At 36.2% G+C, this 27,481-nt stretch overlaps 1 pseudogene; it reads left to right on the plus strand.

Annotated features, from left to right (window-relative positions):
* The first annotated feature begins 7,229 nt into the window (after positions 1-7,229).
* Positions 7,230-25,972, plus strand: LOC127091610 (uncharacterized; annotated as a pseudogene).
* Positions 25,973-27,481: the final 1,509 nt, after the last annotated feature.

The following is a 27,481-nucleotide window of genomic DNA, read 5'->3' on the forward strand; positions in this document are numbered from 1 at the left end:
CTCTAGATTCAATCAAAAAAATTATATTATATTATGGTTTTAAATGCTTTTGAATGAGGAAATTTGTTACGATATAAATACTTGTGTTATTTTTTGTTTTGATTAAATCTTATTTTAGTTAGAATTGATGTTTAGTTAGTTAGAGGTTAAACGTTGTTAGTTAGAGTCTTTTTCTCTAACAAACATTTCTCAATGAACCTATAAATAGAACTAGTCCATCCTATAATAGTCATGAATTAATATAATGATTCTTCTATCAGTTTTTCTTCTTTGTTTCATCATGCAAATTATCATTTTATTGCTAAATTTCAACATAGGATAAAAAAATTGACATTGTTTTGATATCTCTTTGTATCCATATCTCCTGTCTCTTCAATCCATTGCATGAGACGATTATAATCTTTTCTCTTCGCTTTTATCGACTACACATTAAAGAATAAGTTTTCATTTTTCTCTTTGATTTTTTTTCTCTTCGCTTCAAATTCCATTGATTTTCACTTATTTCATCTGCATTAATAATTACTATCATCGGAGGCATTCATAATGATTTGTTGGACATGAAACTCCAAACATAAAAGGGGGATGAATAGTATTCTATTGAAAAATCAATTTTTAAAATGAAATCTTTTAAAAAATAAAGTTGAAAATCCCTTTATAAATAAACAGAGAAAAAGCAAAAGCAACTCAAATAAATAATTTGAAAATAAAGAGTTAAGGAATGAAAGAAATATTCTAGAGATTTATGGAGGTTTGGTTTTAATGGTGTGATATAATCGTCTTTTCAAGAATTCTTCTTAAGAGTTTCTCCTATCTTTAGAGTTTTTAATAGGATATGTCCACAAACCTCGAAGTTTTAAAGGTTGACTTCCCAACCAACAACAAATAGATGGAGTTTTAATTATAAAGACCTCCACAACCAACCGAGAGCTTTTAGCAACACTACGCCAAAAACTGGAATAGACAGCGCCCCTTAGAGGGCGCTTTATTACAAAAGCGCACTCTAAAGTGAAGAGAAAAAATAAGGAGCATACTATTGGAATAGACAGCGCACTTTAGAGGGCGCTTTTGTAACAAAGCGCACTCTAAAGTGAAGCGAAAAAATAATGAGGAAATGGAGGGACACCAATAGAGGACGCTTTATTGAAAGCGTCCTCTAAGGGTAACCTTAGAGGGCGCTTTTAAAAAAGCGCTCTCTATGTCCATGTACATTTCCAGTTTATAAGGCGCTTTTGGAAAGCCTTAGAGAGCGTTTTTAGAAGCGCCCTCTTAGGCCCCCTTTAGAGGGCGCTTTTGTAACAAAGCGCCCTCTAAAGTGAAGCCAAAAAAAATAATGAGGAAATGGAGGGACAACAATAGAGGGCGCTTTAGTGAAAGCGCCCTCTAAGGTTACCCTTAGAGGGCGCTTTTAAAAAAGCGCTCTCTAAGTCCATGTACATCTCCAGTTTAGAAGGCGCTTTTGGAAAGCCTTAGAGAGCGCTTTCAGAAGCGCCCTCTTAGGCCCCCTTTAGAGGGCGCTTTTTTTACAAAAGCGCCCTCTAAGGTCCCCTTTAGTAAACATTAAAATTATAACATATACTGCATGTCTCTTTATTTTCCCTCTCTATAAGCTATTTCGTTTACGTAACTGGGTTTTCTCTCTACTGCGATTACTCTCTACTGCGATTACTCTCGTCCTCCGTTCGTTCTCCCTCCCTCACCGTCATCGTCGCCGTCGCCTTTTTCTGCTGCTGCGTTCACGTTCACGTCCACCGTCACTGTTCACTTTCTTCTCCATCGTTACCGTCACCTTGAAGGTATTTCTCTTCTCCATCGTTACCGTTCACTTTCTTCATGTGTTTGATTAGGGCATTTTCTAAACTTAGTTTTACATTTTGTGCATTATGTTGATTAATGTTGTTTAGGGCAAACTGAGTTTTTTATTTCTGATTGAAAACTGATATCATTTAAAGTGTGTTTGAGCTTGTGCTTGGAAGTTTGATGATTATGGATGCAAGTTTGTTCATGTTCCAAACACCATAAGTTTGCATTGGTCTTTTGCATGCAGTAGGTGTGTGTGAGTTTGTATTCAATAATGATAAAAAAAAAGAGTTTAGATTGTTGTAACATGAGAGAAATGGAAGGTATATGAATGTGTTCACGTATTAAATCATTGTCTTACTTGGGTCTTATTGAATCATTTCTATATTACAGATAAAATGGCTAACCAAGACGATACCCATGACGCGAATGGATCACGTAACAATGTTGAAAAAGAAATCAAACGAGGATTGACTGTTATGAAGTCAATCATTCGTGCAAGAGACAAGGGTGTAAAATTTGAAGTACATTGGAGTGCTGAAGACCAACTAATTGAGCCTAACGGTTCAATGTTGGCAAGTTACATTGGTTTCCTTGTTCGACAACATATTCCGATTACATGTGATAATAGGAGAAGTCCGGACTTGAAGGTTGGCAAAGAAAAAATATGGTCGGAGATACAGGTACTTACCATATATTGTTATATGTTTTTTTTGTTGACTATTTGTTGACCATATATTGTTATAATATTACTTTATAATAACACACTCCATGTGTATGTTTTTTAGAGATCCTTTCACATCGATGAAAGCCGGCAAAAATATTGTATTCAATTGGCCGGAAAAAGACTCCGAGGATTTCGATCCTTTTTGTCCAACAAATTTCTCAAGGATGAGGAAGGAAAATTTGTTGAAGCAGAACGGCCAATGAAGTATGCCGAGATTATTTCAGCCGATGAATGGAATAACTTTGTCGCCAAACGAAGAAACGAAAAATTCCATGTAATGTCTATTAATTATGGTATTATACAATTGTTAAGTTACTTGGTTCTAATATGCCTTAAACTTTTTTATCCAGGAAGTAAGCGACATAAATCGGAAAAGGGCATCAAAACCCGCGTATCCGTACAAAAAAGGGCGTACGGGATATGCACGGTTACAACAAAGAATTGTGAGTATATTCAAATGCTATGAGCTTATACATTGTCACAATATGTTATAATTGATGATCTTATAATCTAATTCAATGTGTAGCTAGCCGAGGAGAAAAGTGACGCAACATCTCTTCCGGAGCACGTATTATGGAAGGCTGCTCGGGTTGGGAAGGATGGGGCTGTCGTTGAAGCGGTCCAAACTGTTTATGACGAATGTGTAAGTATATGTAACATTATTTCTTTAATTATATCGAAAATTTTGTTAGACATATAATTCATTTTTAATCTCCTCTAATAATATTTCAGGAGACTTTATCCCAAACCTTACCTTCAACCGAGGTCCAGGATTGCAGGAGTGTACTTAGTCGAGTACTAAATGTTCCTGAGTATTCCGGTCGTGTGAGGGGTAAGGGTTTTGGTGTGACTCCGTCGTCATTTTATAAAAAACCAAAAACAAAAAATCCTACCAACAAAGAGGTGATGGAGACCTTGGCGGAGTTAAGGGCACAAGTACTCCAACTGCAAAACGAGAATGCAAGGTATAGAGAGGAAAGGTGCGCCTCCGAGGCAAAAGATACTAGTGACCGAGCTAGTATCAATTGTCAACCGAAATTTCCCGAGGTAATTATATATGTTATTATGAAATTAAAATAGCACTTTTTTACTTGACACATATACACGTTAACAATAACATTTATTATTGGTTTAGGGCATTTCACCTTGTCAGCTGTATCTATCGTCACCAACTTATCGCATGGTTGGCAAGGGAAAAGTGCACAACACTTCGGGTGAATTACTTCACCATAATCCCCTCCCGGTGGGATATATGAAAGTTTCGGTTGACCTTGTATTAGATACCGACGCGCTTCTACCATTACTTGACGTTGTTTCAGAGACAACGTTGATGCGAGAAGCAGTCGGATCCTTTGTTGGATGGCCGTCAGATCTAATTTTCCCAGATGCCGAGGTATATATGTTCTAAATGATTATGAATCTTTAGTATTCACATTTCAATTCAGCTACAATTATGATATTTAATCAATCCTTATTATATGGTAATGTTAGACTCCTACAAGACCCACGCATAAAGCTGGTAAAGGGATTTCAAGACGCATCGAGTCGGCTGCATCTCTAAAAGAGGTACAAATATATATACCTATTGAATTATATACGCAACGATTCTGTTGCATCACAAAAAGTCATGATTTAATTTATATGAATTTTTAGGTTCCCGGTCGAAAGTTGAAAAAAGCTGGTAACGATATTCCTCCAACGACGTCCGGGACAAAATCTCAAATTATGATGCGTCTTGAGAAAATGGTGAATGAGTCCGATATTATGCACGGGGCCATTCGTAGTATAGATTTTGATGAAGGTGTTTTCGGAGCTGCTCATTTCGAAATAATTGCAAAGGAGGACATGCAACAACTTTTTGAACACGACGAATTGGGCATCGCTGTCATTCATACATACATATGGTACTCCGATCAATCTATAATTTACTTAGTTGAACAATTTATTTACACATTTCAATGAGTAGTCTAATGTTTATTATGTTTCTATTTAAGGTATATGTATGTAGCATTGCTGCGGGGAACTGAATTGTGTAACCGTTTCAATTTTATTGTTGCTTCCCGTATCAACGCAACGTTAATAACGAAAAATCCAACATCCGTAAAGAATGATCTAGTCGATAGATTCATGGCGGTCGGCGATAATACTACACCCAGTTTGTATTTTTTACCGTTTAATTCTGGCAACGGGTTAGATTTTCTTTAAATAATTTCATTCTAATCTATGTATATTTTTTACGTAGAAAATTTTCATTCATCTAAATTTTTGTTTTATTTTACAGTGGTCACTGGGTGTTGGTTGCTATGGATCTTTCGAGACTAATAGTGTATTATCTCGATTCGTTATCGGGTGATTGGAGTAAATATCCGAGTATGAAGAAGACGGTTGACGCGTAAGTGAAATTCCCCTAAATATTCGTGTGTATTTGTATATTTAATTATGTCTGTCAGATTGATCTCAATATACGTTTTTATTTTGTTAGGGCAATAATAAAATTTAGATCGAAAAAGAATTATCGCAATAGGAAGGACATTACCTGGATCAGAGTTCAGGTATATATTAAGTATCTTATTTTTGCTTATAATAGTGTTTGTTTTTTTGCTTATAATAGTGTTTGTAAGAAATTAACTATATATATATATATATATATATATTGTTTGTTTTTCTGTGTAGTGTCCTCAGCAAAATAATTCGGTCGATTGCGGATTTTTTGTATTGAGATTTATGAGAGATATCATTGCGTTGAATCGTATAGACATCCCAAAAATGGTATGGAATAATAACTTAGGGTTTATTTTAATATTATCGGATATTTCATCTAATTTGTTACTAAATCATGAATATGTTTTATTCTCTTAATTGTAGTACTTTGAGGAATACAAATCTTACTCAAGAGCTCATTTGGATGAAATGAAGGATGAATTGTGTCAATTCATTGTTGATCAAAGAATCATATAGCTAGGTTGTATATTGTTGTACATATATGTATGGAATGTTGTTGTTGTATGCTGTTGTTGTATATATGTTGTATATTGTTGTTGTACTTTTACTAAATCATGAATATGTTGTTGTATATTGTTGATCAAAGAATCATATATTATGTTGTATATATGGAGGATTAATGTTGTATATAAATGGATTCATGTTGTATATATCAATGGATTAATGGTGTATAACATTGGATTAAAGGATGAAATCAATATGAATTTTACACTTTTGCAGCATGCGAACAGGTTACCAATTAAATATCCACTGTTTTTCAAACAAATTTTTTTAAAATAACTAACACTTTAGAGGGCGCTTTCTGTAGGAAGCGCCCTCTAAACATTTTACATTGACAACTTTAGAGGGCGCTTTGTCCAGAAAGCGCCCTCTAAACACTTTACATTGACAACTTTAGAGGGCGCTTAACACTTTAGAGGGCGCTTTCTGTAGGAAGCGCCCTCTAAACATTTTACATTGACAACTTTAGAGGGCGCTTTGTCCAGAAAGCGCCCTCTAAACACTTTACATTGACAACTTTAGAGGGCGCTTTTTCCAGAAAGCGCCCTCTAAACACTTTACATTGACAACTTTAGAGGGCGCTTTTTCCAGAAAGCGCCCTCTAAACACTTTACATTGACAACTTTAGAGGGTGCTTTTTCCAGAAAACGCCCTCTAAGGTGTCCCTTTATGGACCACTCCAGAGGGCGCTTTTTTCTGAAAGCGCACTATAATGTGGCCCTTAAAGGGCCACTTTAGACAGCGCTTTCTCCAGGAAAACAAAGTGCTGTCTTTACCTATGCCAGCGCCACTTTAGAGGGCGCTTAAAAGCGCTGTTATAGGCCAAAATAAGCGCCCTCTTTTCCCTTATTTGGCGTAGTGCAAAGGCTAAACTCATTAACAAAGAAAGAGCTTTTAACAGATGGCTAAGCTACTGAGAGTTTTTCACTACGGAGACCTTCCCAATATTTTTTTTTACTTTGTTTACCTCACAATCAAACAAGAGATTTTAATGGTTTAACTCAAAAACAAACATTACATTCTTACAAGAAAAATATTACACAATATAATACACTATTGAGCAATTTACAACTTCCCCCTTATCAAAAATAAAGATCATCACAAAGCAAACATTCACCCTCAAAATTAAGGCAGAACTAAAGTGAGAAATGAGAGATATGTAGAAAAATAGTGAAAGTGAGAAAGAAGGATCAAACCATGTTTTCTAAGTAGCAGAGTTTGATGATGTCCAGAAGCTACTATGATGAGAAGCTCTGAACCAACATCTGATGTATAATAGCCTCTAAACCATCTCAATCTTTTAAACTAAGTATAAGATTAAATGCCTCTGATATGCACACTAGTGGACACAATTGTTGTATATGCCTCTGACACCTGTCCTCTTACGTGTCATAAATCTGGAATGTCTTCTGACACACGGGTTATTGTTGTTGGGTAAAAACTCCTTTGTTCTTTATTGTGTTTGTCTCAATTAAATATTCTTCTTGCCTATTTGTTTTGCTTATATTTTTTAAGTAATTTTACACTCAAAACCACTCTTCATATCAGACTCTCTCTCTCTCTCTCTCTCTCTCTCTCTCTTCATAACAAAATCACTTTTAAGTAATTTTACACTCAAAATCACTCTTCCCACACTCTTATCTTCTCTAATCTCCTCTGAAAAACTCCTTTTTAAAAAGAAACCCTAAAAACTCCTTCTACAATGACATCTTCATCTACTGCTCAACAAGCTCACATGATTGTCAAGTATGGTAAAAGTATGAATATCAAGCCCAAGGCAATGTATATCAATCAGAATGATCTAAAGCTTTTGGTGGAAAAAATTGTTGACTTAGAGTCTTTCAATCATAACGGGTTTGACCTATGGAGCTACTTCAGGGTACATGAGTGGTCGGTATTCTTTGATATACTTCAGGCTGGAAATTTTGTTGAATATGTTGCATCTGCGGAGTTGAGTCTATTGGTACAAAATGACAGTTCCTTGAAAGGGAATAGTAGAGGAAAAGTTAGTTTGAAGAAGTATAAACTAGATCAGCAGTGATAGGTGTTGATGTTGTCATCACTCATAAGAAAATTAATAACCTTTTGAAAGTACCAAACTATGGAAGGTTTGTTTTGAACACTAAAGAGAACAGTTCTGAAGCAGAAGCCATCAAAAGATGCTTGTTTGATAACTTCGGAAACTTTTGTTCTTCTTACTTTGGAAAGGTTAAGAACATGCAAAAGGATTTTAAGCTTCTATTCAAAATCCGTATTAGCTGTCTGATCCCTAGAGAAGGTAGCACTGCTAATATTTCATAGGATCACAAGCACTTCATTTTATACCTGAAGAATGAAGATAAGACCAATCTCTCTTCCTACATCTTCAATCATATTTATAAATCTATCAAGGAGAGAACTAAGCATCACAAGAAGAATGATCCTTATGCTAGACTGTTGTTTGAACTGTTTTATTAGGATCGCCTAATTAATTCCATTAAAACTTTGCATGACAGTGAGAATCTGGATGAGATCTATGGGAACATTATGTCTGCTTCTGTTCTTGCCAACATGGAGCTTCTAAAGAAAAGTGATGTGGTGACTTCAAATGTTCATTTCTCAGTTAGATGTACTATTTTTGATTATCTTGAGGATTATCCTATCATCACCAAGATGGACAATCCAAAAGTAATCAGATTATACATTGAACATACATTCAAATAAGGAGTAACTTTAAAATACAGAGACTTACTTGAAAACCCCGTTGAAGTGCTCAAATCCTCTTATAAGAGAAAGCAGGTTGTTTTAGATTCTCAAGAGGTAGTTCAGAAGTCATATAAGAGAAGGAATGAGTTTGAGAAAGAGATTGTAGAAGTCATTACACCTACTGACTTAATTCCTTTTAAGACTAGAAGTGGAAGAACTCCTCATAAGGAATATTCTTATACCGATACTCCATTAAGGAAGAGGAAATTGAGGAAGATAGTAGTACCTGATGAGATTGAAGAGTAAGAAGAGGATGTTGGTGTTTTCTTGGTGAGAAGGAAGGTGAATATAGTTGTTGCAGTTCAGAAGAATGATGTTGAACCTGTATTTAGGGGTGCCCAACTATTGTCCTCTGCTCTGTTGGAGCATGCGGAAAAACATCCTGAAACCTCTAAAACTATGGTGGAAGATGATGCGGGTACTAGAATTGTTTTGGAGAATGCTGAGGTTCAGGATGCTGAAGTTATTATTGGGTTAGAGTCTATTGAGAGTGAAGCTTGTAGTATTCTTGAAGAAGTCTTTTCTAAAGCTATTGAAGAAGATAATCTAGCTACTTCAGAAGCTCTGAATACTGGTATGACAAGTATAAATCTGAATTGTATCTTGGAAGATGATTTGGATTATTCCACTCTAAATCGAATTCCTCACCCAATCAATCTCCAAAACACACCTCACTCCCTATTGGTGAATCCACTGATGTTCAGAATTAGTTAATTCTATTTTTTGCTTCTGAACAACCATCACCTCTAAATACCAAGCTTGAAACTCCCATAGATGTTTCTAGTGGGAAAGCTTCTTCTATTAGTTCTGAGTCAGAATATGACGAAGTTGGGTTCGAAGCTCACCGTAACCTCAAAACAGTAAAACATCCACATGTGATCATTAAACCTATTAAAGCATCCCTATGCAAACCTTCTCTCCTCAAAACTTACCATCTAACCAAATATGTTATACTTCTGAAGTTGAACATGTAACTTGACCACAAACACAACCTACTTCTCTATCACCTAAATCCACACCTCATAAAGAACCTAGCCCTGTTCAGACTCAACTCCAAGGTCAAGTAGCATCTGAACTTCAAATTGAAACTGGACAAATTGTTCAGGATCTATCCCTAGTTCAATTTGCATCTGAACCTAGAATTGAATCTGAACATATCTCTTTTGACCTTCTTCATCCTAAAACTTCCCTAAACACAACTTTCCAAAATTACCAATCCTTTGGCCCTTCACAAACTAACACTTAATCTCTTCCACCTGCTATCCAAACTAACCTAGAAGAAATCAAATCTATCTTTCTTGATAAAGTGCAGGATTTGGTTGAAGAGAGAACTTCTACTTCTGGCCCAACTGCTTATACTGCTAAGTGGGAGTCTCTCTAAACCTCTATTGTATATTTTTTCTTCAGAATCTAAAGGATGCCACCTCATAATCTGTCATCTCTTCTAGTAGAAGGCAAGAGCTTTTAGAAGCAAAGTTGGCCTCTACTTCCGCTGTTCAATAAGCCATGGTTATTAAGCAAGCTGAAATGGATGAAAGGATGAAGTATATGGATACCAGATAAGACATCATGGGTGTTGATCTTAAAGTTGTTCTGGATCTGCTGAAGAAACCTTAGGCTTAGGATTTAGAACCTATTTTTTTGTTTTCTTTATTCATTCTCATTGAACTCATGTTATTTATTATATACTTTCTTATGTGTTTAACTTCTTAAAACTAATTCTTATCTATGTTAATAGTTGTTGATATTTGTTTTTCTCCTTTTCTCATATTCTTATGTGTGAGCTACATTATTTGGGAATATTTATATCCTCTGATAAAATTAAAAAATTGTTTTGTTAGTTTGTGCTCAATTGGTTGAATTTTTTTCTCTTCTCTAGTGATTTGATCATTGATAAAGAATAAAATGACTATTCATAAAGTATCATTACAAAAATATTCATATTTCATTAAGTTTGGAAGAAGAGTAGAAGAGGATTGATCTACATAAGTTTATCTAAATTTGAACAATATCCTCGAGCACAAAAGCATATCTCCCATCTATATCTCACTCCTCTGAACCTTAATCAGAGTCAAAGTAAACAATCTTCTTTGGTACCTTCTTCTTCTTTTTCATCTTGAGTGTATTCTTCTTTTTGGAAGCCTTCATGACCCTAAGTGCCCCTCTCGCAGTGGTTGATCCATAAGGCTAGACTTCCTCATTTGATGACTAGTGGTGCTCCACAGTGGTGTTGGTCTCTTTAACCACTGTGGTCTCTGATGAGACAGTGATTTTGGTTGCTTCAGAGGGAGTCATGATTTTGATTGAGAAGGATAAGAGTTGGGTGAAGATGTGATATTTCAGACTATAGAGGTGTGCTTTTATAGAGGATCTTAAGTGTCTTTTAAGTTGCTTATGGAGGTTAAATTACATATTATATTTAATGATACGATCGGTCTTCTAGCTCACTACTTCAATGATTACTTATGATGGTTCATATTCTTGGAAACTTGACGAGAGTCTGACTGTCTCGAGCAGGGGAGAATTTTCTTTACCCAATCTAAGCCATTTCTCTTTCCTTTGAAAAGCACTTTTTTTCTGGAAAGAGAAAAGAAAACATTTTTTATTTATTTTTATCATATTTAATTTTTTCCCCACATATTTCTTTTCTCAAATATCTTTTCTCTCTCTCTCTCTCTCTCTCTCTATCTCTCTATCTCTCTCTCTCTCTCTCTCTCTCTCTCTCTCTGTGTGTGTGTGTGTGTGTGTGTCGACATGTATTTATTCACTTTTAGTTGATGACAAAAGTGGAGAAATTTATTGGAGTATTTAAGAGGATTGAAGTATTTTTGAAATACTTTTATTTACCCGAACCCTCATTAGAACCTATTTTATTGCTTAAATATGAACATATATGTTTTATGCTATAAAGATAAGTTTAATTAACTTAGATATGACTTAGGGGGGCTTACAAAACTCAATCTTAGAAATATTAGACTCAGAGGGAGCTTACAAACCTCAGACTCTGATGTTATCAAATTAACTAAACTGACCAACAATTGTTCTTAAATGCATTTGTTTGTCATCATAAAAAATGGGGAGATTATTGGAACAAGATTTGTTTATACACATTGGATTTTGATGATAACAATGTACTTAAAGAGAAATTAGATATTGATCAGTAAATTAGCAAGTGTACTAATCTGCCAATGTAGTAATAACAAGGGGAAATCCCCAATATCGATCTCAAGGACTGCTTGACGATACAGAGTTCTAGATTAATTTCAACTAAACAAAATCTTGGGGGTTTTGGGATAATTTGGTGAAATTATGAAAGCAATTGCAAATAAAATAAATAAAGTACGTGAACGGTTAAAACATATATGCGTAATATAGACTAGAGAATGTGTATGATCCGATTCAGTAACAACTATGAATTAACACTACAACAACTTATTTTAACTAACTAATTACCAGTTCTTCAGGGTGTTTACTCCTAAGTCCTTAGTGAGAAAATCTTTAATCATCCAACCTAATTCCTAGGTCCATAGAGAATTAAAGATGAAATTAAGCATTCAATTATCAAGAATATTCCGGTTTCTATAGGGTATCCCTAGTCCTATGTGATATCTACTATAGAATAATCTCAAGCAGACATTAACAATGGTGGTCCAGCCTAACCGTTAACCTTAAGTCAAACCTATTTGTCCGACATAGCAAGCATTAAGAACAACAGAAGAATAATTAATTATGGAAAATAGATTGTCATTGCAATAATGATATCAGAGTCATTACAAATCCAAATCAGGGACACCCCTTAACATTGAGGGGTTTAGCTTCTCATAGAAATAAAACAAAACATAATTGAAATTGTTGTAATTATAGATAAATTGATACAAATTGATCTTCAATCGCGAATAACTCATGAAAATATGAATCCACCGTTAAAATCTGAGTTCTCCAGCCTTCAAAACGTGTATTTTCCGTAAAAAATCGTCCAACCCTCGAAAGATCGCATTTTCGGGTTAAATCAACACATTTTAGGCTTCCTGAGTTTTTTGGGCTCATTACGCGTATTGACCTACCTGTTACGCGTAATGCCCTGTTCATTGCCTCAGTCTTCTACGCGTAAGCATCCTGGCAAGCATTCCAGGCATGTCATTACGCGTAATGCCTTCCTTGTTACGCGTAAGGGCAGAAGCTCATTTTTTTCTCCCTCCTTTTTGAAATCGTATCAAACGTGTACGGGAATGAGGCAATACGTGTAATGACTTAGCATTACATGTACTGGCAGCAACTGTGCATTTTTTCAGATCTGATACGCGTATGACTAAGTTGATACACATATGGGCTGACAATTACGAATTAATCTTTGATGTATTCATGAAAGTTATAGCCATGGATGTTAGCTTTCATTTTCCATTGTCCCACATCATTCCTAGTTACAACACTTTAGTTATGATCAAAATACCACACGTCTATCATGCTGTAAAACATGCTGAAAAATAGACTTTTCCAATTTTTCTGAAAATTCTCCGTTTTCCTTTTCCGACCATATCATTGACTTCCTCCGAACTACGAAACACGTTAACCTTCCCAAAAAGATAAAAAAAAACATAAATGATTAAAACATAGATAAATATGAAATTAAAGAAACTGACATATAAATCACTCAAACTATATGAAAAATGCAAATAACTCGTCTACTTTCACCTATTAAAAGGATAATAACTATAACACAAATGGTGACTGATCAGGTATACTAACATATGTTTAAGTATGTTGTATCATAAACCCTAAAGTATACTCAAAATTGACCCTGCTGAAAGCATTTGTTGACAAGCTGAATGTCTCAGATTCTGATGGATCAAAATTTGATGACTTTGAAGGATCAGCCTGTGAAGGATCATACTATAGTCATGATACTTCTGCCTCTGGTGATAACTCAGACTCTGGAGTCCTTATCTTGAAAATATCAGCCTCTGGTTCGTACTCTTTCCCCATAGAAGACCTATATTGTCAACATCCGACTAAGCGTAAAAGTCAACTCGAGTCCCTTAGTGCAAGGCTCAAGAAAAGCTGATGGGACTTGTCTAGTTTGCCCCCTCACCTGGTTTATTCCTAGTATGTAGTGGACTATGTTTTTACACTCTGGTTGAAGATGTTAACATGATTTGTCTTCCAGCGAATCTCTTTTGGAGCTGCTGCATTTCATTGGAGCTGCTGCATTTCAATGTTTCTCTTGTGCAAACAACTTTCAAACGAATCTTTTATCGCCTCTATAAAATGAAGCTGGAGACTTGAAGGAAAGTTATACAACTACTACACAATCTAATAGAACGCGTTGAGAATAAAATTCGAGCTAAAGTTCCATATACTCATTTGCATAAGCTCTTAAGATTTCTTATCTATGTATACCTTAGAAATATTAAGTGTTTAAGATACATTGTAGTTGTTGCAGTACTTCTATACTTCTGATTGTGTATTAAAGTATAGTTGTAATTATTTCTACTAAGCTATTTGTTTAAATTAGAGGAAGTCTCTTGCCTGCGTGCTTGAGCAGTGAAGTCTCTTTCAGGTGTAATTGAGCAGAAGTCTCTTACAGGGTTACCCGAGCGGAATTTTCTTTCAGGATTAATTGAGAAATGAAGTCTCTTTTTGGATTGGTTGAGCAAAGTTGTAATCAAGATTGATTATAGTTAAAATCTCTTGTTGAACAAGGTGACTGGACTACTCTCAGTTTAGAAGAGGAACCATGATAGATTTTGTATGTTCATTTACGTATTACTTCTGATTGTTTATCTTTCTATTGCAGACTAACTCCGTGTTCCGATTCCGAAGCTGGTTTTTTAGAAGTTAAAAAATAATTAACATAAACAATTCAACCCCCTCCCCTTCTTCTGTATTTTTCTCACCTTCAAGTTTTATAGAACAATCCTTTCTTGATGTTGAAATAGTTCTTTCAAGGATCTTTTTAATCTATTTTTTAGAGACCCCAACTTTCCCATTGGTTTACGGATGATAAGGTGATGCTACCTTGTATGTGACTCCATAATGCTCAAGGGGTTTTGCTAATTGAGAGTTGCAAAAATGTGACCCTCCATCAGTGATGAGTACCATAGGAGTTCCAAAACGAGTGAAGATGTTATTTTTGAGAAACCTAATCATTATTTTGCCATCATCTTTTGATGATGCAATCACTTCCACCCACTTTGAAACATAATCTACTGCTACCAAAATATATTCATTTAAGAATTACAAGGAAAATGGAGCAATAAAATCTATACCCCAACAATAAAAAACTTCCACTTCAAGCATATTTTGTGAAGGCATCTTGTTTCATTTGGATATTCCTCTAGTCCTTTGGCAGTTGTCACATTTTTTAGTATCTTCATGCATGTATTTAAACAGAGAATGCCAATAAAACCCAGACTGTAGAACTTTGGACACAATTCTCTCTCCGTTGTAATGACCACCATATGGAGAATTATAACAATGTCATATTATGCTTCTAGCTTCCTCTTTGGTAATAAATATTTTCAAGAGGTTATCTGATACATTTTTGAACAATTATGGATCATCCCAAACATATTAATTTGCATCTCGGAGGAATTTATTTTTATGTCGCGAGTTGAAATCATCAAGTATCAAACTGGTTACTTTATGATTGACTATGTTTGCAAACCACGATATTTCTTGCACCATGAGTAACTTCTAATCAGGAAACTCCTCCATAACTTCACATTTTTGTTTGATTATCTCATTGTTCACCAATCTAGATAAGTAATCTGCTACCAAGTTTTTTGTTCCCTTTTTGTCCCAAATTTCTAGATCAAATTCTTGTAGAAAAAGAATCCATCTTACGAGTCTAGGCTCAGAATTAGACTTGGTGACCAAATACTTTATGAATGCATGGTTAGTATATATAATTATCTTTGAACCAATGAGATAAGATCTAAATTTTTCAAATGCAAACACTATTGCAAGCGATTCTTTTTTTTGGTAGCCTAATTAACTTGAGCCTCATTAAAAACCTTGTTTGCATAATGCATGGAATGAAATTTTTTATTCTTCCTCTGACCCAAAACTCCACCTACTACATAATCACTAATGTTACACATAAGTTCGAAATCAAGTGTCCAATCATGCATTGTGATAATGGGTGCAATTTTCAATTTTTCCTTTAAGCCTTCCGACATTTGATCAAGAAATAGTAAGATTATTGACGGTTCAAGAAAACATGACGGTTCAAGAATTAGTAAGAAAACATGACAGTCTTTCCAGAAATATGGAAGTCTTATTGACCTGGCAGTCTTTCCAACATTTGATCCATAAACGGAAATGGTAAGTGGTCTTTTCTGGTGGCTTGGTTAAGCCTCCGATAATCTATACACATTCTCTATCTCATGACAATTCTTGTCGGAATCAGTTCATTATTGTCATTTGTGACAACTGTTATACCTCATTTCTTTGGAGCTACCTGAATAGGATTCGCCCGACCACTGTTTGCAATTGGATACATTATTCCTACTTCCAACAATTTCACCACTTCTTTCCTCATAAGCTCTTTTATGGAAGAATTCAAGTGACGTTGAGGTTGAGCTACAAGTTTAAAACTCTCATCCATCAAGATCTTATGCATAAATGAATATGGACTGATACCTTTTAAATCAGATAGCACCCATGATATTGGTTTCTTATTCCCTTTCAAAACTTAAATCAATTTGTGTTCCTCCTGAATGGATAGTGAACTGCTGATAATGACTGGTTTGTTGTCACTTTCTTCTAAAAATACATATTTCAAATGTGATGGTAACATCTTCAATTCAAGTTTGGAATCATCCGTTTTTGGTTCACTTTTCAATTCTTATATTTTAGCTTCAAGAGGGGGAACTTCTTTTAATGTATCAAGTTCTTTCAAGCACTCTTCAATATATTTTTCTTCTTTCGCATTAAGGACATTGAGTTCATTTGTTAGTGCTCGTTCCATAGGAGTTAGTATATGCATTTACTTTCGCACATCCATGATGGCTTCATCAGTAACATCTATTTTAAAACAAACTCTCTTGTCTTTTGAATGCTTCATTGATTAGACTATGTTGTAACCGAACTCTTCATCATGGACTTGGACTTTCATCAATCCATCGTCAATATCAATCATCATTCTTGCTTTCCTCATGAAAGATCTGCCTAGGATCAACATAACATCATCATCTTCTTATATATCCATCACAACAAAGTTTATCGGAAACATAAATTTGTCCACCTTAACCAAAACATCTTCAGATATTAGTGATGGACGTGTGATATATTTTTCGGCTAGTTGAAATGACATATTTGTATGCTTTATGTTAAGATCACTTATTCGCTTCATCATTAATAATGGTATAAGATTTATGCTTGAACCCATATCAATCAGTGATTTGTAAACATTTATGTTTCCTATGGTGACAGGTAATGTAACTCTCTCAGAATATTTTTCTTTCTTCTAAAGGGTTCTATGAATAATGGCACTATAACTAGCATTCAAGTAATGGTTTCCTCATTTGCGTATCTCTTTTACTTTGTTATAATCTCTTTCATGAATTTAGCATATGTAGGCATTTGTTCCAGGGCTTCAATAAACAAAATATTAATCTGCAAACGTTTGAATATATCCAGAAACCTTTCATACTATCTTTTTTTATCTTTCTTGGTAGGACCGTGCAGATAAGGAAAATGTTGCACCAGAGGATTCTTCATATTCCCTTTCTCCTCTCTAGCTTTTTTACTCTTTGTCTTCCACTTTTCACTCTCTTTTTATCTGATTCTTTTTTTTTCTTCCATATTTAACTAATTCTTCCTCTTTATTCTTTTATTCTATTTCTTTTTCACTTTCTTCTTTTTCTCCCTCTTGTTTTTCTTTCTTCTCAACAACAATTCTTTCCGTTTCTAAGTTATCACCAATGCCCTTGTCAATCATTCTACCGCTTTGAGTTTTAATTAATTTTCAATGTTCCTTTGGATTTGTTGGAGTGTTTGCAATAAACGTCCCTCCTTGTTGATCAACCAGCTGCTTAACTATTTCACCATCTTGAGTTTTGAGATTCTTAATGGATGCATTAGTGTTCTTTTGATACACAATATACAATCGCATAAACTGATTTAGAATGTCCTCCAATTTTGAAGTTTTATCTTGATGAGGAGGATTCAAATTGTAATTTTGATATGAACTTTGTATATTGGATGGTCATGCGTCTTGTTGTCGCATCTCGAAAAATGCAATCCTTCGTGAGGCGCTCGCGAAAAAGATGTTCGAACAGATTCACCACCAAAATTTATTTATTCCAAAATAGGAAAGATAAAATATCGATAAAACCCCTAAGAAAAGAAAAAAAGAAAATTATCGTCGCAACCAAATTCGGGTTCGGAAGTCGGTTATGCAAGAGAAATGTATTAGCACCCCTTACATCCGTTGTACTCAATGAGAACCTCTTAGTTAGATTTGTGATAAAGTGTTAGCTAAGTTAATTATGATCTTCTACTTACTTAGTGAGGAAAAGAAAAAAAAAGATAAATGTTTTTTTATTAAAGGGGTGCCTAACAAGATTTCTCAATCCTGCTACTACGTATCTCCAGGTGTTATAGAGAACTAAAGGCTATATAGTTCTACTAAAAGAGAACTATTTGGTTGATTGCTTTTAAGGAGTGATCCTTTAAACATATCGAGTGATTAAACCTTTACTTGTTGCTCGCTCTTGGAGGCTGAAGTCTTTTTTTGTTTCACGTCGATACGGATAAAACACACTTGTTTCTGAAAAGGTTTTTGAAGTCGGACAAGGGCGGAAAACAAGTTTGATTTGTTGAGTGTTTTGTTGGATGACGATTACTCGAATGACCGAGTAAGGCTACTCATATCCAAGTACTTGAGAAGAGGAATAGAAGGTTCTAGATCATCTCTGTTTTCCTCCTTAATTACAAAAGGATTTAGATAAGGTTAATGTATTTTGGGCGTACGACAAATACTCAAATGATCGAGTAAGGTTACTTGTATCCAAGTACTCGGGGAAAGGAATAGAAGGCTCCAGACCACCTCCTTTTTTGTCCAAGTTTATTACAAAATTGAGTTTAACTTAAGTTTTTATTATGAAAGAAATTTGTGGTGAATCAAATTAGAAATTTTTTAACAGATGATAATTGCTCGAATGATCGAGTAAGACAACTCGTATCCAAACAATTGAGGAGAGGAATCGAAGGCTCTAGACCATCTCCCTTTTCACCCTTTTGAAACAATATTTTAAGCATGATTAGGTACTTTGGATTTGATTAGGGAAAATACACTCGATGTTTGATCAAGGTTTTTATTATTTGCGTTGAGTTGAAATAGGATGGAATGATTTGAGAAGTGGATAGTGGAAATGGTTCTTATTTGTGAAAATTGCTCGACGTTGGATCAAATATTTGTTGTTCTTTTTTGAAAGTGTTGATTTTAAACTTGAATTAACAATCAACTAACATGATAACAATAAAAGGGAAAGCGGTAAACTTATTACACACCACAGGGGTGGGGGTACGAATTGTCAAATGGGGGGAAATAGTACAACAATTAACAAAAAAACAAGTTTAATAAACAACTGTAAATAACAAAAATATCGTTGTAAGAAGGTGATAAGTGCATATTTATGCACAATTCTCCTACTTTTTACTTAAGAATTTCTTTATTTTATTTTGTTTATTTTTATATTTTATTATGTTTTCATATTTTATTTTATTTTTAGTTTAATTTAATTTTCACACTTATTTTTCAGCTTTAGCAGTCTGCGCGGAAACGGTCATAACTGGAGTTCCGGGAATCCGTTTGAGGCGTTCTAAAAATCGCCGGAAAGCTAAGAGAGAGAGCTACGACTTTCGTGTTGGAGTCGAAGTCAGATTCGGAGCTCAAAATTCCAGAATTTCGTTTCAAGTTACAGCATTAGAATTTTATTTTAGTGTTGGGTCATGTTGTGGGCCTGGGTTATATTTTCGACCCAATTGGGTTTTGAACCGGATCCATTTTTTATCTTTTTAAGGAGAACGTGTGTACTGTTCACGGGGGGGATTCACGCAAAAAAATATTGTTGAAGCTTGAAAACTCATGGAGAACTAATCCTCTTTGGACGGATTCACTGTACTCAGGTTTCAAACTTTGAGATTGTTATGATATTTACAATTTAATTTCTATTCCTTTCAATTATATCATGTGATTGTTGTTTGCTTAATTCAATTATCATATAGTGTATTTGATTTAATTTAAGTGATCGGTGTTCCTAATTTTAATCGTAGATTAACTCTGCTTAACTGTTAATTTGCTCTATCATTTACCGTATGCTTAATCCGGCAATAGGAACATGTTCTCATAAAATCTTCCACGCTTGTTGACTGATTTTTTCATCAAATAGGATAGAAGTCCCGCTTGGGAAATTGTATTTTCATCGGTCGATGATTAGTAAGAACTGAGGCAGTGGATCCGTTACTTTAATCGCTTATTTCACAACAACTTATTTCAGTAATCAATTCTTTTAAGTGCTTTTTCTTTATCGGAAACCTAAACCAAACCCCCCCTTATTTTATTACTGTTATTGATTTTCCCACAAGAATCCTTGAGAGACGATATTTCGAGTCATTGTCGCTATATTACATATTTACAAAAACCACTCGTTTTTGATCCGCGAGCGACCGCGGATCAAATTGGCGCCGTTGCCGGGGATTCTTGTTTCTTTTAATCGTTTTTAGAGTCATAGGTTTAGTGTCTAAGCGTATAGGTCCTAGTTTCCTCGCAGTTTCGTCCAACTTGCGTATTGGTCTTTTTGCGGTTTGGGATAAAAAAAATCTGTTTTTAAACAAATTGTCTCAGATTATTCCGATTTTTTGTCGATTCATTAGGAAAAAATCAGTAATCAAAAGCCTTTATTTATGGAATAAATAGTGGACGACACCCTAAAAAATGAAATTCCTTATTTTTCTATTTTTTATGATTTTTTTTTCTGTTTTGATAGTTTTAGAAAATTCCGAAAAAAATCTCAAAATTATATTTTTAAGTCATTAGATTAATTTCGGTGTCAGTTTATTTTTTTGAATTATTTTTGATCGATTTCTTTCTTTGTGTTTGTTTTTTAGGACATTGTTGGAATTTTCACTATTGTTGCTGTTGCTGCATTGCTGTTCCGTTAGTCCTGGCTACTAGGTCTCGCTGTTCTGAAATTGTTGCTTTTGATCCTGAAATAGAGAGAACTTTGCACACACAACGTAGAACAGTCCAGGCTACCAATAGTTCACCACCCACAATTGAGTCTGATTCTGAGTCTGACTATTTGCATAACTTGTTTGCTTCGGATTCTGAGCTTGATTTTGCAATGGCTGATAATAGAACCTTAAGGCAGTTAGCTGCACCTGATGTGAATTACAACGGTTTGTGTATTGAGTATGCTGCTGATGCTGTTCCTTTTGAGTTAAAATCAGGTTTAATCCATTTGTTGCCCAAGTTTAGTGGTCTTGCAGGTGAAGATCCTCACAAACATCTGAAAGAATTTCAAGTGGTGTGTTCTACGCCACTGAAGCCTGAAGGGATCACTGAAGATCATATCAAACTTCGAGCTTTTCCTTTTTCATTGCAGGGTGCAGCAAAGGATTGGATATATTCCCTCGAGCCAAATTCAATTGCAAACTGGAATGCTCTGAAAAAAGTGTTCCTTGAGAGATACTTTCCTGCCTCCAGAGCTGCCTCGATAAGAAAAGAGATATGTGGTATTAGACAGGGTAATGAGTCTTTGACCGAATATTGGGAGAGGTTTAAACAGTTGGTATCCAGCTGCCCTCAGCACCAGATCACCGAGCAGCTACTCATCCAGTACTTTTATGAGGGATTGTTACCGATGGATAGGAACATTCTTGATGCTGCTAGTGGTGGAGCACTTGTCGATAAAACTCCGGCTGCTGCCAAGGCTCTAATTGAGAATATGTCACTAAATTCCCAACAGTTCACCACAAGAAATAATTCTGTCCAAATAAAGGGTGTGAACGAAATTCATGTATCCTCTCATGTTTCTCACTCCGACAAAGCCTTCGAAAATAAAATGAATGAACTGAAGGATTTAGTGCAGCAGATGATAGTCGTAGGTAAGGCTCAAGCAACCCAACAACTTCAAACACCACCAAGGTTATATGGCATTTGTACCTCTTCTGATCATCCTACTGATACATGTCCTATTTTGCAAGATGATAAGCCTACTGAATTACCTCCAGCTTATGCTGCAGCCCTTTACAACCAAAGTAACAACCAGAACCGGTACAACATTCCCGACCTGTCCACTAATAAGTACCACCCGAGTTGGAGGAACCATCCAAACCTCCGATATGGAAACTCACAAACAAGCCAACAACCTAACCCACCTCAAGCGGCTGCCCCTACACCTTCCGGACCTTCTTTAGAGGAACTTGTTAAACAAATGGCCGTCAACAACCTTCAGTTCCAACAAAGGACCGATGCTAGCATCCAGAACTTGAACACGCAGATGGGACAACTTGCTACTCAAATGAATAACATGCAAGCCCAGGGTCGAACCAACTTCCAGCCCAAACAGTTATCAATCCAAATGGTCCTAATGCTAATGTGAGTGCAATTTCTTTGAGATCCGGAAAAGTTACAGAATCAGCCCCTGAAAAAAATAAAAAAATCATTGAGGTAACTTCTGAACTTCCTACTTCTGAATTGTCTGCTGAACCTCCTTCTCCTTCTTCTGTTGTGGTCGAAACTGAAAAAATTAAAGAAAAAGAGCACGTACCACCAGTCCCCTTCCCACATAGAGTTCTGAAAAATAAGAGAATTGAGGAGGGAGACAAAGAAAGAGAGATATTAGATGTTTTCCGAAAAGTTGCGGTAAACATCCCGTTACTTGATGTGATTAAGCAGGTTCCTAAGTATGCTAAGTTTCTAAGGATTTGTGCACCAACAAGAGGAGGATGAAGGGAAGTGAGAGAGTCAATTTGGGAAGGAATATTTCTTCCTTTATTCAGCCCCGACCTTCATCTGAAAAATTTACGGGCGAAGGGAATGTTTCAGCCCTCACTATTCCGGTCTTGCCACAAAAGTGCAAGGACCCGGGAACTTTTGCTATCCCTTGTACCATCGGAAATAGTAAATTCGATGACTGCATGCTTGATTTAGGAGCGAGCATTAATGTTATGCCTACTTCTGTTTATAATAACCTTTGTCTTGGTCCTTTGCAGCCTACAGGTTTAATCATTCAGTTGGCGAACAGGAGTAACACCCGCCCTGCCGGCATAGTCGAAGATGTCCTTGTTCAAGTTAACGATTTCATTTTTCCTGCAGATTTTTACATTCTTGACATGGAGGGAGAAACAAGGTCCAGCAAAGCTCCAATCATTTTAGGAAGACCATTCATGAAAACGGCAAAAACTAAAATTGATGTTGATGATGGAAGCATGTCCATGGAGTTTGGCGACATTATCGCAAAATTTAACATTTTTGATGCCATGAAACATCCTTTGGAGGAACACTCTATTTTTCGCATTGAGTTGATTTCTGAATTAGTTGATGACACTTTTTCTGATTTATTTTCTCTTGATTTTTCATCTGGTTTTGATGATGTTTATTCATGTTCTGATTGTACTGACACTAACCTTTGTGTTGTGTGTGCTGAGATTGATGCTGCCCTGCAGGCTGACGTATTTCCTACAGGTGAAGTTGTCGCCGATGAATATGTTTTTGTAGCTGATGCTCTTGATGTTCCTGCTGCCCCAAGCGCCCCATCCATCGAGCAGCCCCCGTCCTTAGAGCTAAAGGAGCTCCCTGAAAACCTGAAATACGCTTACTTGGAGAGTAATGAAAAACTCCCTGTTATTATTTCTTCTAACCTTGATTTCGATCAAGAAAACAAACTTTTGCAGGTTCTGAAGAAGCACAAAAAGGCAATCGGGTGGACATTAGCCGACCTTCCAGGAATTAGTCCTTCCATGTGTATGCACAGAATTTTACTTGAGGATGGTGCGAAAACAGTAAGGCAGCCCCAAAGGAGGCTTAATCCTTTGATTCTCGATGTCGTGAAGAAAGAGGTAACCAAACTCTTGCAAGCAGGTATCATTTACCCTATCTCTGACAGTAAGTGGGTAAGCCCAGTGCAGGTTGTACCTAAGAAATCTGGACTTACAGTTATCAAAAATGAAAAGAATGAACTTGTTCCCACTAGAGTGCAGAATAGCTGGAGAGTTTGTATCGATTACAGGAGACTAAACCAGGCTACTAGAAAGGATCACTTTCCTTTACCGTTCATCGACCAAATGCTTGAACGGCTAGCTGGTAAATCACATTATTGTTTTCTTGATGGCTTTTCAGGTTACTTTCAGATTCATATTGCACCGGAAGATCAAGAGAAGACCACTTTTACTTGTCCTTTCGGTACTTTTTCTTATAGGCGAATGCCTTTTGGTCTTTGCAATGCTCCTGGCACTTTCCAGCGTTGCATGCTTAGTATTTTTTCTGATTTTATTGAAAATTGCATGGAAGTCTTTATGGACGACTTCACTGTCTATGGTTCTTCTTTTGATGCATGCTTGAGCAGTTTAAGCTTGATTTTAGAAAGATGCATCAAAACTAACCTTGTTTTAAATTATGAAAAATGTCATTTTATGGTTGAGCAGGGAATTGTTCTTGGTCACATAATTTCTGAAAAAGGAATTTCTGTTGACCCTGCTAAGATTGATGTGATTTCTACACTACCTTACCCATCTTGCATTCGCGAGATTCGCTGTTTTCTTGGTCATGCAGGTTTTTACAGGCGTTTCATCAAAGATTTCAGCAAGATAGCTCTTCCGCTGTCAAACTTGTTGAAGAATGACGTCACTTTCCACTTCGATGACAAATGCAAACAGGCGTTTGACTTCTTGAAGAAAGCATTGACCTCCGCTCCCATAATCCAGCCGCCTGACTGGACCCTCCCTTTTGAGCTTATGTGTGACGCTTCGAATTATGCTGTTGGGGCTGTCCTTGCACAAAGAGTTAACAAGGCTGCCCATGTTATTTACTATGCTTCTAGGACTTTAGACTCTGCACAGTCAAATTACACTACCACTAAAAAAGAACTTCTAGCTATTGTTTTTGCTCTTGATAAATTCAGATCTTATTTGCTAGGTTCCAAGGTTGTTGTTTTTACTGACCATGCAGCTTTAAAATATTTGTTGAAGAAGCCGGATGCAAAACCGAGATCGATTCGGTGGATGTTGTTGCTCCAAGAGTTTAATGTAGAGATTAAAGACAAAAGTGGAGCTGAGAACTTAGTGGCTGATCACTTGAGCAGGATAGAGAGAAATGAAGATCCTTTTCCTATTCAGGATGACTTTCCTGATGAGCAGTTGTTTCTTTTGCATGGGATTACACCTTGGTTTGCTGACATTGTTAATTTTCTTGTTGCTGGTGTTTTTCCTACAGGTGCATCGAGATCACAGGTTCATAAACTCAAGAGTGATGCCAAATATTATGTTTGGGATGATCCATATCTATGGAAGTTTAGTAGTGATCAGGTAATCAGGAGATGTGTCCCCGACAATGAGATTGAATCTATTTTGAATTTTTCTCATGCATCTCAAGTCGGTGGACACTTTGGTCCTCAAAGGACGGCAAGAAAGGTCCTTGATTCAGGTTTCTATTGGCCAACTGTTTTTAAGGATGCTTATGAGACTTACCGCACTTGCAAAGAGTGCCAGATAGCAGGTACAAACATCACTCGCAAGAGTGAAATGCCTCAGCAGCCTATGCTTTTCTGTGAGGTATTTGATGTATGGGGAATCGACTTCATGGGTCCCTTTCCTGTATCATTTGGTTTTATTTATATTTTGCTTGCTGTTGATTATGTTTCAAAGTGGGTGGAAGCTATCCCCACTAGGACTAATGATTCTAGAGTTGTTGCAGATTTTGTCAGGTCTAATATTTTTTGCAGGTTTGGAATACCGCGAGCTATCATTAGTGACCAAGGCACTCATTTCTGTAACCGCACCATGGAAGCTTTACTCCGGAAGTATGGAGTTATGCACAGAGTCTCTACTACTTATCACCCACAAACTAATGGGCAAGCTGAGATCTCAAACAGGGAGATCAAACAGGTTTTAGAGAAAATGGTGCAGCCAAACAGGAAGGACTGGAGCCGTCGTCTAGAAGACGCACTTTGGGCTCAAAGAACCGCTTTCAAGACACCCATTGGGATGTCTCCTTATCGACTTGTTTTTGGTAAGGCATGTCATCTTCCTGTTGAGATAGAACACCGTGCTTATTGGGCGGTGAAAAGTTGTAATTTGGAGATGCAACAAGCAGGTATTGAAAGAAAACTCCAATTACAACAGTTGGAAGAGCTTAGATTAGAGGCTTATGAAAGCTCTAGGATTTATAAAGAGAAAACTAAGCACTTCCATGATAAGATGATTTCTAGGAAGGAATTTTCTGTGGGCCAACAAGTTTTATTGTTTAACTCCCGCCTTAAGCTTATGGCTGGAAAACTTCGATCCAAATGGATTGGCCCCTTTGTTGTCACTAATGTTTTCCCTCATGGTGCAGTAGAAATAAAAAGTGCAGGTACTGACAAAGTCTTCAAGGTTAACGGGCAGCGTCTGAAGTTATTCCATGCAAGTTCGGTGCCTGAAAATGTCAGCATAGAGGAGCTTTCTTTGGAAGCGCCTGACTACACTGCAACTTGATCAGGGAGTCTTTCTTTCCTTCTCTCTACTTTATTAGTAATGTCCTTTCATTGAGGGCAATGCTTAGTTTAAGTGTTGGGGAGGGAATCGTGTGTTTTCTTTGTTTTTGTTAGTGTTTTGTTTGTTTTTAGTCATTAAAAAAATAAAAGAAAATGCATCTTCTTGAAAGTTTTAGGCTATAGATTACTTTGAGTCGAGTTTGCGGAGACTTGAGAAAAATTCACAAGATCGGTATTGTTTTAACACCGTAAGTCTCCTGCATATGGAAATTGAGTTGAATTTTTATTATGTTTTAGCCGTACATTCGCATCCTCTGACATCTCTTGAGTAGTTTATTTCAGCAGTCGGCACCATCTCACACACACTCTACGCAGGGAAGCCGATGAATATAAGTGAGTGTTCCGAAAAAAAAAAGAAAAAAAAAAGAGAAAAAAATAAAGGAACGCACCTTCTAAGTTTGGTGACCCTCACCCGGTCACTTAACTCAACGGTTGTAGAACCTTCAAAAAAAAAGTTTTTGACTCGTTGTTAGTTGGTTCAACGATTTCTGGTGCTGAACTTGGTAGGGCGAATTACGGTCCGATCCCCCGCAACTACAAATGAGTAAGCAAAGGGTTATGCCACTTAAGTACCAGAACCCCGTGCAGAAAAGGATCAGAGTCACTAACCGGTCGCCTTGCTATGAGTGTGTGGAGATAACGGGCTTAATGTGATTGCGCCTGAATGAAAAAGGGCAAAAGAAGGATGAGTAAGTTAGGCTTTAGTATAATAATATGATTCGAGTTGATTTGTGTATTCAGGAGGTTTATGTCTGCATAACTGTGGATTAGTGTTCTTACAATATCCTTAGTGTGCAAGATTAGTACCTATCAATGCAAACTTAACCGAGGAAGACTTGTAGCCTGGAATGAGTAGCTATTGATGTGTGTGTGCTTTTTTTGTTTTATTTCAATTTTGCTCGGAGTGCAAAAGTTCAAGTCCGGGGGAATTTGATAAGTGCATATTTATGCACAATTCTCCTACTTTTTACTCAGGCATTTCTTTATTTTATTTTGTTTATTTTTATATTTTATTATGTTTTCATATTTTATTTTATTTTTAGTTTAATTTAATTTTCGCACTTATTTTTCAGCTTTAGCAGTCTGCGCGGAAACGATCATAACTGGAGTTCCGGGAATCCGTTTGAGGCGTTCTAAAAATCGCCGGAAAGCTAAGAGAGAGAGCTACGACTTTCGTGTTGGAGTCGAAGTCAGATTCGGAGCTCAAAATTCCAGAATTTCGTTTCAAGTTACAGCATTAGAATTTTATTTTAGTGTTGGGTCATGTTGTGGGTCTGGGTTATATTTTCGACCCAATTGGGTTTTGAACCGGATCCATTTTTTATCTTTTTAAGGAGAACGTGTGTACTGTTCACGGGGGGGATTCACGCAAAAAAATATTGTTGAAGCTTGAAAACTCATGGAGAACTAATCCTCTTTGGACGGATTCACTGTACTCAGGTTTCAAACT

This window comes from Lathyrus oleraceus, chromosome 1, assembly GCF_024323335.1.
Source record: "Lathyrus oleraceus cultivar Zhongwan6 chromosome 1, CAAS_Psat_ZW6_1.0, whole genome shotgun sequence".
In the NCBI taxonomy this organism is placed as follows: Eukaryota; Viridiplantae; Streptophyta; class Magnoliopsida; order Fabales; family Fabaceae; genus Lathyrus; species Lathyrus oleraceus.